The sequence below is a fragment of the Lolium perenne genome, chromosome 3 (assembly GCF_019359855.2).
Source record: "Lolium perenne isolate Kyuss_39 chromosome 3, Kyuss_2.0, whole genome shotgun sequence".
In the NCBI taxonomy this organism is placed as follows: domain Eukaryota; kingdom Viridiplantae; phylum Streptophyta; class Magnoliopsida; order Poales; family Poaceae; genus Lolium; species Lolium perenne.
Window position 1 is genome coordinate 223,058,848 of NC_067246.2, and position 9,862 is coordinate 223,068,709.

Consider the following 9,862-nt stretch of genomic DNA (forward strand, 5'->3'; position numbering starts at 1 on the left):
AGATGCTATAAAATGTATATTAAAACACAGCGGTTGGTGGCACATGGAGAAAATCTTTGCATTTTCTTGGATTGTATGTGAGCGTGCAGAAAAAGAAATGTAGTAAGGAAGAATTAGATGGAGGTACTAGTACGTCTTGTAGTAATTAGTTTTGTTTGTAGAGGAGAAAACCCCATGCTGTTGCTAGTTAATACTAGTATGTCGATTTGATGGACAGGAAAGAAAAAAAGACGAGAGTGGTCGATCAAGAGGCCGGCGTGCCAAGGGAGTTTTGGTTCGGAACAAAGAAGGAAGGGGAATAAAATGCTTTGGCAAAGAAAGAGGCGGTAATTAATTGAGCGCGCGGAGGGTGGTTTGGACCGAAACGTCTCCTGGGTCAAACAGCTGGCCTCATTTAATTTCCTCGCACGCACGCGGTGGGTTTTCGGGGGACCTTCCCTTCTCACGTCACGTCGCGGATGTCAAGGGAGCCAGATGAGCCGCACAACAGCAAGCCAGCAACCATAACGACAATTAACCATACACACAGCCTTGCTCGGTTTTGGCCCGTGAAACCGAAATTTGGCACCTTTATCTGTGCGAAACTGTAAACGAAAACCCCAGGAGATCTCGAAGGGTATGCATCGGCATTCGGTAATTGCCATGCCTCAGATCTGCAGCTCATCATCCTCCTCAACAGAGCGAGTACTAACATAGTACTACAGTAGAAAAACTGAAATTACACAAGCAGCGAAGTTAAGTAATTCCTGGAGGCACCTGGAACTCTGTGCCGCTCCCTCAAAGCCACATTTTACCCATCACGTGGAGGCCGACCAGAAGCGAAGAGGAAGCCCAGCATCAGGACGGAGAGCCTCGCGAAGGTGCTGGAGCCCGGGCGCCACAGCCGCCGACGCCGCCGCGAGGAGCACCCCGGGGAAGAGACGCGAGCGGCTCTTGACGTAGGCGACCGCCCGGACGATGAGGAGAAACGCGAGGACCTGGTTCAGCTGCCGCTGCTGCTGCAGGACGTCTTCGAAGCCGGCCGCGATGCCCTCGAAGGCGTCCCCGATGTCCTCCTCCGCGTCCACGGGGGTCTCCCGGAGCCGGCGCTGGAACTCCCGCAGTTCCTCGAGGAGGGCCGCCGCCTCATCGAAGTGGGCCGCGTTGCCGTCGATCCCGGCGTGGGTGAGGTCGAGGAAGCGCTGGACGAGGTCGGGGTTGTCGAGGAGGAGGGGCACGTCGCTCATCAGCTCGACGAGCAGCGGGTTGTCCATTTCGGAGTGGCGGCGAGGGGAAAAGAGATGATTTTTGGGGGCCGAGTTGCCCGGCTTGGGTCGGGCAGGAAGTTTAAATTGACTGCACAAACATTAGCATGAAACTACTGTAGCACTTTAGTTGGTAAGATTTGGACCTTGTCCAGCGTCATCGATTGACAGCTTGGTACCTCGCCGATGCTTGTACAGTTTTGCCTGCCAAGAAAGGCTCTGCTTTTAGGCCGCGATTTGCTTGCCAAGAAACAACCTGTATAGTCTTGTCTTCATACTTATTTAGCAGGATTCTAAAAACGCAAACAGTAGGAAAAGAACACACAAATACAGTAATGTCATTTTTAGTACTGCTTGATTCTTCACACAAGAGAGTGCAGTAGATGAAAACTTTCCAACTGAAATTTATTGTAAACCAATGAATCCAACGGAAACTCTTTTTTTCTAAAAGGAGACTATGCCCCATCCTCTACATCAATCAATGCATCGTGAATCTATAATATGCACATGTGCTCTGTTTTCATTGGCTTTGGCCGAATTTTCCAATACAATCCAAAATAAAATTTAGAGTAGATTTTAAACTTTGAAGTGGCTGCCGGCCATCGTTCTCTGTATTAGACACTTGAAATGCCTCCAATGGATCCCACATACTTCCTTAATTCCAAATTTATCGAACTCCGAGTCGTGTGTTTAGTCAAACTTCTCTAAATTCGGGTAAATGGGCCAGCATACCGTCAAGGGGCTGCTACTCCACGGAACCAGTTAGGTGTCTCCTGGTTAATCGGGCAGGTAGACGCTCAGATAGGCCATAGCAGACAGCGGACACAGATTTGGTGCACATGGGCACCAGTGATCTCGTTTTTAAAATAAATTAAAAATCATATTTTTGAGTTTCAAAAAATTCTGAAAAAAATATATGCATATAGCCAATAATGTATCCAACAAACGTTTAAAATATCAATTTCAAATACTTTATATTTTAAGCTACACAAAAAAGACAAAAGTGCAGATCTGAGTAGTCATTTTCAAATCTACAAAAATATGTCAGATTTTGTTATTTTTGTCTAGCTCAAATTAAAAAGAATTTTGGGTTGAGATTTTCCATGATTGTGAGATGTATCACTAACAATCTACATAATTATTTTTCAGATTTTTTGATAACTAATAAAAAAAATTAGAATGGCGAGAGCACTGGAGCTCGGGAGCCAAATATACTTTTCGAGAGCAGACATCGCTTCAGTTCAGAAACCGAAGGGACTTTCCTTCTCTTATACAAAAACAAAAGAAACCCCCTCAAAGAAAAACAAAAGAAACTGAAGGGGCTTCCTTCTCTTATACAAAATCAAAGAAACTCCCCTCAAAGAAAACAAAAGAAACTGAAGGGGCGTAGGCTCCTCTCCTGATCTCAAAAAATGCTAAAATATCTTACTCGCTTCTACGGTTCTACCTCATCTATGGCCGATATATGGTGCATTATAACTATTAGGAAGATTTATAATATTTACATGATGTTGCAAGGTAGCACAACCATCTTCCTCTGTTTTCATCACTTGTTTCTTATTTACTACATATTCCACATCGCACACTGCAGTAATTGCATAGGAGTCCTTGTTTTGAGACAAAACATAAATGTAAAAATGGATATTTTAAATTACTAACAGTGTTGCAGGTCCACAGTTGGGACAGAGTACATAACCTCATACAAATGATGGAACTTATTTACTTCTGTTTCTTTTGCGGTTGAATGAAATGTCTTCCAATTAAAGTTCCTCTGATTTGTTATGGGTGCCTCATAGCCAACACAAGATATGTAAAAGAACAATGAGCATTTGAGATGAGAAATTAAGTACAGTTAGTTGATTGTACTGGGATGGGAGTTTCTCCGACTCTCATATGCTTCGAAACCTACAACTTGATGATATGCTCAGTTTTAATTTGATCCATGATGATGTGCTCATTATATTGTTGCAGAGTTATGGCGAATCAGCTGAAAAAAAGGGCGATCAAACGCCGTGCTACCATAAACATCTTATCATACTTGCGGAGAGAAAATGTCATGCACTGATCCGTTAGCCTAAAGTCCATTTATGTTTCTGGTTTTATTAGCGAGGTCGAGTAAAGTTCATGAGAACATTATGATTATGTGTGGCGAAATAAATAATATGTATGTGAGTCAATAACATCTAATCTTACAAACATGTGCCAACAGCTATATCAAGACATTCTACAATGCATTTAAAATTATTGAATGTTTGCACCGCTCAAAATTTTCTCAAACATGTTGATCATTCTTTCCTCAAAAGGAAGGGTTGTACATTGCACATCTTTATATAGGTCAGCTTATGCACATGAAAATTTAACTTCCATCGCTAGTGCCTCCACAATGTGAAACTCTTATCATTTTGTTGCCCAAATGGCTCGTTGGTATTACTGAAACTTCAATCATTATTTTGCCAAAATAGACGGGCGTAGCAACGCGTGCTATCATAGTCTAGTTTGTCAATAGCCCACGACCAACAAAACATGTCCCAAGTATCATTGTCATGCAAACATAAAATAGCAATAACAACCTCATAATCAAATGTGAGCATATAATTTACGAGCCCAAGAAAGGCATATGCATGGTTATTGGTTAGTCATGATATCACAAGAACAACACAGTTTCCGAAACATATCACTCTTTAAAATTAGGAGAGAAAACAAATTAGTTCCAAAAAAACAAGAGCTTATTTATCTAAAATACTACTTCCAAAGGCAAAAAAAATTACAAAAAGCATCATGAGTGAACATAAAGTATACCTCACTTAGGGATGTTGGGTATGTGTAACATCCCAACTTTTCAATAAAGAAAGAAAGAGAGTTTCCAAATTGCAAAATTTAGAACTAACAAAAACTTTTGCTCATCATATAGTGCTATGCATATAGATCACCTTGTTAATTAATTTGAGTGTGCATTTTGCCATGATGCTTGCTTGTGTGATTACAATTACATTCAAACCTTAACCATGATCTCTTGATCATCAAATTACAAAGAAAAAGAAAAGAGAAAGGAAAATATAAAATTCACCTCAACACACACATGTGGCTTATGCCATTTTTGCAAATTCTTAACCTAGACCATTTTGTCTTGCACCATTGGTTGTAAATGGTTACTAAACACTTATTAAAACTTTTGGAATCAAAGAAACTCAAATCAAATCAAAATAAAATGCAAATTCCAAGTTACATGCAATATGGTCACATGTGACATTTTTAGCCTGATGCCCACTTTAAGCCCCTGGTTTGGGAGATTTCTAAACTATGCTTTGCCAACTATTTGCACCTCATCCAAGACAACATCAAGGAGAACAACTTTACCCAAAACCATCACCCCAAATTCTTTCTCAATTTCAAATGGTAAGCAAGCAAAGTAGGGACCATGAAACATATGTAAGATCATATGCAATATGTGATTTTGCATTTCAACTTCTTTTTGACCACCACCACCTCCATTCTACTTCTCTTATTATATCTTTACACTCCACCAAAAATATTTTCAAAATTCAAAAATATTTTTCTTTCGGGCATTTTATCAAACACATTTTGGGCAGAGAAGAAAATGAGGCCCATGCTGAGATTTTGAGTTGGACCAAGTCCAACCCTACCCTCTCTGCAGCTCTGGAGACCCTCTCCACCTCTCAGCACCAGTGCCCCTCCTTGCCAGCACCTCCACTTGCTCAAAATGACAAGGGCATGACCATGTCGTGGCATGGCATGGCCACCCCGTGCCATCTCCATCACCCTTCACCTTAGCCAAGCCCTGTCATGTCCAGTAGCTCCCTCTCACTTCCCTGAACCTGCTCGTGCCCTCCCTTGACCGAGACAGCGCTTGCACACGCCAGCACAGCCACGCCCAGCACGCTCCAGCGATGCCATGCCGCGCATGGTCGCGACGCCAGAGCGCGCAGCGCCTCGTCGCCTCAGCCTGCCCCTCGCCATCAGCGCCTGCGCGTCGCCTCGCCTCAGCACTAGGACGCCGCTAGACACCGCCACGAGCCCTCCCGTGCCCTGTCGCCGTCGAGGAGGACGACGACGTCCGCCACAGTACCCCATCGACGCGTGACGCGCTCCACTATTCTTGGCCACCGAAAACTGTTCTGAGCTCACCGTGACGCTCCCTGAGTCCGTCTGCGCGATGCCGTGCCCTCGCCCACGCCGTTGATCGATGGGAGAGCGCAGCCGCCATCGTCACCGTGACCTCCTGCCGCTGCTCGAAGCCACTATAAAAGGAGCCCTCCGCTCCTCAAAAGGACGTTTGTTTTATATAATATTCGTAAAATTATATTAGAGGTTCCGGTCCCACTTATTTTGGTTCCGGTCCCATATTTTTGGTTCCATCAGTTTGGTTCCATCTATTTACAACCGTCAGATCGGAGTGGATTGATGGTTATTAAAAATGTCAACCACTCTAAAACTTGTATAATTCCAAACTTATTGAACTCCTAGTCGTGTGTTTAGTCAAACTTCTCTAAATTTTGTTGATCGATTCCGTGGCTATGTTAGTCCTAAGTTAGGCTCGTAGCTAGGATTTAGGATTTTCAAGTTGCCTTTGTTTGGCACTCAGGTTGCTGGTTAGGCAGATCTAAGTATTTCTTCCACACATTTGAAAACTATCTATATGCATTCTCAACTAACTGAAACGCCCTTGCTAAATCAGTGATGACAAACTTACATATCATAACCTACATTAAGAAACAGTAAAACTCACCTACATAGGACCTCTCACAGCGATTAGGCGCTCTGAACTATCGGATATGCTCATCTGACGCTTGAGATCAACTTCGTATTCCTGAACCGTCACTACATATCTTTTACTTCGTCCAGGCGCGGTAAATGGGCCAGCCTACCATTGCAGGGCTGCTACTCCATGGAACCAGTTAGGTATCTCCTGGTTAATCGGGCACGCTCGTATGGGCCGGAGCAAACATCGCTTCAGTTAACCGCACTTTCTTTTGGAGTTGGCCGCCATCTGTAGTTGGGCACTCCCTACTCGATAAATATCCCTGTAAACATTGTGCTTGATTAATAAAGTCTAGCAGGTTGTCACAAAAAAAAACTCCCTTCAAAGAAAACAAAAGAAACTGAGGGGGCGTAGGCTCCTCTCCCGATCTCAAAAATGCTAAAATATCTTACTCGCTTCTACCTCATCCTATGGCCGATATATGGTGCATTATAACTATTAGGAAGATTTATAATATTTACATGATGTTGCAAAGTAGCACAACCATCTTCCTGTGTTTTCATCATTTCTTTCTACTACAAAATGGAAATAATTGATATTTTAAATTCCTAACAGTGTTGCAGGTCCACGGTTGGGACAGAGTACATATAACCTCATACAAATGATGAAACTTATTTACTTATTTTTCTTTTGCGGTTCAATGAAATGTCTTCAAGTTAAAGTTCCTCTGATTTGTTATGGGTGCCTCATAGCCAACACAAGATATGTAAAAGGACAATGAACATTTGAGACAAGAAATTAATTACAGTTAGTTGGACAGGGATGAGAGTTTCTTCGACGATCTTTGTAGGTTGTAATACTCGAGCAACGATGGTGTTTGAGCACCGTTCCCTTCTTGGAGGCGTCGTTTTTGGAGAGTCTGTAATTCATGTGTTGTCTTGGCGGTGGATGTATTGCTGTTGTTAGGCCCGAGATACTGCAGCGGGACTTTTGTTTCTTAGTTTTCTTTTTATTCTTTTTGGTTGTGTGCATCCGTAGTGCCATTAGGGTGGTACGTTGTTGCACAAGCTAGATGTAATTGATACTTCTTGATATTAATATATTCTCTTTATCGAGAAAAAAAAAAGGCGCTCTGAACTATTGGATATGCTCATCTGACGCTTGAGATCAACTTCGTATTCCTGAACCGTCACTACATATCTTTTACTTCGTCCAGGCGCGGTAAATGGGCCAGCCTGCTACTCCACGGAACCAGTTAGGTGTCTCCTGGTTAATCGGTTCCCTATTTCTAAACCATGGTTCTGTGAAGTATCAAAAAGTACTTCCTCCGTTTCATAATTCTTGTCGTGGTTTTAGTTCAAATATAAACTAAAACTACAACAAATAACATGGACTGGATGGAGTAACTTTCAGTTTAAACGGACCAAGAAGCACATGAGATATATGCATTGCAGGATGTGCAACAGGAACAACAATACAGACACCATGGCGTTCAATCTAAATCACAAAGCAACAGTTTTTCATATAACTCATTCATTCAAACATATAGCACAACATGCCACCCAATATTAGGCCCGGTGACACACCATGTCACATAAACTAAATCGTGTAGAACCAAGATTGCATTCGAACATTCACCCAATCTGAATTACGCAGTACCAGATTCCACAGCTACCACATCCCACAAGCATCAAGCAACAGAAAATGCCTCGAGGGATCAGTCGAATAGGTTAATAATCTGTTGCACATGTCAAACAGTTAATTTCGTTTCATGAATCGGCTAAAAAGGATGTTTCCAGATAAGAAGCAATTTAGTGAAAGCAAGTCCATTCATCTAGTGATGCAAACCATCAACAGCGATTCAAGGAATAGATCAAAAACAGAATTAAAAGGCCGAGCCGAAGCAGTAAGCCTGCATACAGCCTTGCTCGTTTGACAGTGTCCTCACATTCATCACCACCACTACCAAAAGCGGTGTCAAAAATCTCTCCAAAACAGATAATGAGAAGTTGAGAACTCAGAAAATGTCGAACGGTATGCATCAGTATTCAGCAACATGGACAACACTGCTCTCTATTAGGGAATAGCTAAATCTAGAGATGCAAACTGCAAGCCCTCAGTAACAAGATAATGGAAGCGGAAGTGCTGGCTTGTCTTGAAGGAATTCGGCATTTGATCAATCTACAGAGGTGGCCAGCGATCTTGGAGTCTGATTGTCTCCGTGCTGTGATGTCGATATCGTCTGAGTCCGTGGAACAATCTCCAAGCTGGGCACTAATTCTAGAGGCACGGGAACTTCGAAGATCTTTCGAGACATCGTCGTCTCAAAGGTGGACCGTGTGTGCAATGGCGTTGCTCATGTCTTGGCGCAAGTAGGAAAATCAGGTGTTAGTGCTATTTTATGTGACTCTGTCCCCGATGCGTTCGGGACCTGGTTTTTCTAGATTGTAAGAACACTCTGTAATCCTTGGGCAGCAGGTTTTCTTTCGCACTCTTTTCCTTACCAGGGTACCTGAGGGGACTGGAAGGTTTTTAATGAGGCGGCCTGCTGCATCTTATAATATATGTGTTCTTATGTCAAAAAAAAAAAAAAGATAATGGATAGATAGGAAACAGAAATAAATGGCCGAGCCACGGAAGTAACATGACCAAGCATACAGCCGTGCAGAAGTTGAGAACTCAGAAAACCTCCAGCGGTATGCATCAGCATTCGGCAATTGCCATGTCTCGGATCTGTATTTTTTACCAGCCGCAGAACCAACAGAGCGAGTAAGATACGAGACAACAAAATGTGAAATTTCACAGACAGCAGCAGCTGACGAAGATTAGGACTGTTCTTCCAGGTACTGGTTAACTGCGCTCCTAAACTATTTGCTGCCCTGTGAACCCACATTACACACCACCAGTAGGCTGCTGATCAGAGGCGAAGAGGAAGCCGAGCGTGAGGACGGAGAGCCTCACCAAGGTGCTGAGCCCGGGGAAGGCAGCCGCGGACGCGGCGGCGAGGAGCACGGCGGGGACGAGGCGCGAGCGGGTCCTGGCGAAGGCGAGCGCCCGGACGAAGAGGAGGAAGGCGAGGACCTGGGTGAAGTTCCGGCGCTGCCGCAGGAAGGCGCGAAGGCGGGCCTCGACGGCCTCGGCGGCGCCCCCGATTTCCTCGTCCGCGGTCCTGAGGGTCTGCCGGAGCAGGCGGTCCATTTGGCGCAGGGTGTCGAGCCGGGCGGCCGCCTCGTCGATGGCGGCGGCGTAGTGGTCGATCCTGGCGTGGGTGTGGTGGAGCAGGCGCCGCACGAGGTCGGGCTCGTCGAGGAGGAAGGGCAGGTCGCGGATCATCTCGGCCAGCACCGGGTTGTCCATTTGGTCGGGGTTTGGACTGGAGCGAGTTGGTCGGGCAGGAACTTAAATTGACCACAGAAACAGTGGCGCTGTGCTCGTTAACGTGAAACTCCTGTAGCGCTTTATCTGTTTGGACTATGGTCGAACGATTGACAGACTGGTGCGTGCCTCGCCAGCACCCGGATACCGGAGGCTCCGCTGTAGATCGCAATTTTCTTCCAATACCATATATATTTATGGTAATAAACAGCACATGGTGGATATATACAAGCTTTCTCCAACTATTACAAAATAAAGTCTAAAAAATAATATATTTTTTCCGATTTAAAAAAATTACCTAAAAATTACTAAATCTTCGAGGTATTCAAACACTTTCTTTTTACATTACAATATCGTTCTTACTTCTGAAGGCGGCCAAAGGTAGATAACAAATCATAGACTTGCAAATATCAATCAAAGTTCTCTCATAATTTTAATTTGAGCCGTAATGCCCTATATGCACACATGCAAGTGTGCGCAACCATTAAAGTAGTCAATCAACATCGGCAAGAGTAAGATCTCA